Source organism: Propithecus coquereli, unplaced genomic scaffold (genome assembly GCF_000956105.1).
Source record: "Propithecus coquereli isolate 6110/MARCELLA unplaced genomic scaffold, Pcoq_1.0 Scaffold32, whole genome shotgun sequence".
NCBI lineage: Eukaryota > Metazoa > Chordata > Mammalia > Primates > Indriidae > Propithecus > Propithecus coquereli.
The window spans coordinates 4,531,581-4,534,005 of NW_012148841.1; the positions used below are offsets into that span (position 1 = coordinate 4,531,581).

General features: G+C 35.3%; 1 protein-coding gene across 1 annotated transcript in view; it reads right to left on the reverse strand.

Annotated features, from left to right (window-relative positions):
• Positions 1-2,425, reverse strand: part of SLC26A5 (solute carrier family 26 (anion exchanger), member 5) — a 77,974-nt gene that overhangs the window by 72,438 nt on the left and 3,111 nt on the right. The window lies entirely within an intron of this gene.

Genomic DNA, 2,425 nt, shown 5'->3' on the forward strand with positions numbered 1-2,425 from the left:
ACTCCTGGGCTCAAGCGATCCTCCTGCCTCAGCCTCCCAGAGTGCTAGGATTACAGGTGTGAGCCACCTTGCCTGGCCTAATTTTTCTATTTCTCGTAGAGACAGGAGTCTTGACTACGTTGCTCAGGCAGGTCTCAAACTCCTGGCCTCAAGCGATCCTCGTGCCTTGGCCTCCCAAAGCACTAGGATTACAGGCATGAGCCATCACACCCAGCCTGAGCTGCTGTCTTAACAGTTTTAATTTTTTTTTTTTACTTAACATTGTATCATAAACATTTTGTCATGTCATTAAACAGCTTCAAAAGCATAATTTTTAATGGCTGCATATTGTTTTCTAACAAACATGTATCATGATTTAGTTAACCACTAATTATTTAGGCTACTTCCAATTTTTTGCTATTATAAACGGGGTTTTGTTTTTTGATCTGTGAGTTTATGTGTGTCATGATAATAAAAGTAGTTCATATTTAAACAATGCTGATGCTGATTATAAATACTGGATAACTTACAAAGTAAGCATATAAAAACAACAAATTGACTTAAAATAATATGAATGGTAGACATTTATGTTTATTATGAATCACAATAATTAAAAATAATTATAGTTGTTAACATTTATTGAGACTGCGGTTAAAGAATCACAACATCCATGGAACGTAAAAATTATCCACATTTTTCAGATGAAGTATCTGAGGCTCTGATGGAGTGAAAACAGCTGAGATTGGCATTTAGGTCTGGATCATTTCAGAGACCATGTTCATACCCCATGTTGCCTCATTAAATGTGTATCAGATTAATTATGTCAAAATGTTTACCTAATATTATCTAAATTATATTAATTATAGGCATGTATTCCCACTTGTTATGCTGTGTTGTTTACGAAGCACAGTGGTCTTAATATTAGAAGCGAGGCTGGAGGTCAAGGAAAACTTCAGAGACGATACTGGATTTGAAGTGGCTTCTGAATAATGGGTAGAAGCAAAAGGGAAGGCACATGATTCTGCACAGAGAGATATGAAGGTAAAAATTAATAGGACATGTTCATGGACTATCAAAGTACTGGTAGAAATTGTGCTTTGGGTGGTTACAGGAAATGAAACTGGATAGCTCGAGTAGGATCAGGTCTTGAGGTCCATAAAAGGCAAGCTGCAGGTTTCAGTTTAAAGCCGTATGCTCTTGTTATTTGACCATATCCCAGTCCTCCTTTGTCCTATACAGAGGTACTGATCAAAATCACTCCGAAATGGAGAAATTATTCAATTCCATTAAAGAAACTGAATTCCTTCCAGCACTAATTTGCTGTGACTCCATAAGTTGATAAATTACAAAATTTATTTTCCAACCAGAAATGCTTGAAAGATCATTAATACTCACAGGATATGCCTCCAGAATCATCTTTGGGGTAAAGAGCTCAGTAATTCAAATTGGTGCTTAAGTTTCAAAGATAGATACTTTAATAAGAAAAGATTCTCTTCTTTAAGCGAAAGTGGAAGGAGAATCTACTGGCTGACCAGTCATTTCTTTCTCTAAAATAATAACTTTTGGTTAAATATAATACAGACCTGATAAAATTACAAGTATTATGGAAGGGCTAATAATAAAAAGCAATAGTTTTTCACCCCACTTCTTCTCAACTCCAGTACTATTCCCTGAAGCAATCATTTTCTTCAAATCATTTTTGTTATTAGTTCTTCTGGTGGGTTTGTTATTAACTCTAAATCAACATTTGTCAAAAAGAGAAATTGGCATTGCAGATAGGATTTGAGTGGGATTGCTCTGTGCATTCAGTTTCTCTGTTCCTGACATTAAATGCTAATGGTACCCTCCAACCACTATGATACATTTATATTTTCTAGAATTGAGCACTACTGCTCTAAGTAAAAAAAATTATGATTGTTTTATTAAATTCAGATATTATTTTTGAATGCTTACCATAAAATATTTAAGTCTCCTTACTCATCCCTATTTTTACTAAGTTACATTATTACTATTTTTAATTTGTTTACTTATATAATCAATATAGGCTAATTCATTCTCCCTAGTCTCTCTCCTAGAATTCTATTAGATGTTTGTTGAAGCTTTTCATATCACTGTGTCTTTTAATCTCTCACATTTTCCAGCTTTTTATCTTATTGATTACAGGTAGTTTTCTCAGATTCAGCTTCCAGTTCACCCATCTGCCTTTGGCTTTAATATGTTGCTTAACTAGCACATTAATTCTTTTTTTATTTTTTTGAGACAGGGTCTCACTCTGTTGCTGAGGAGCTAGAGTGTAGTGGCATCATCACAGCTCATTGCAATCTCCAACTCCTGGGCTCAAGTGATCCTCCTGCCTCAGCCTCCCAAGTAGCTGGACTATAGCCACACACCACCACGCCGGGTTAATTTTTGGAATTTTTTTTTTTTGTAGAGACAGGAGGTGGTA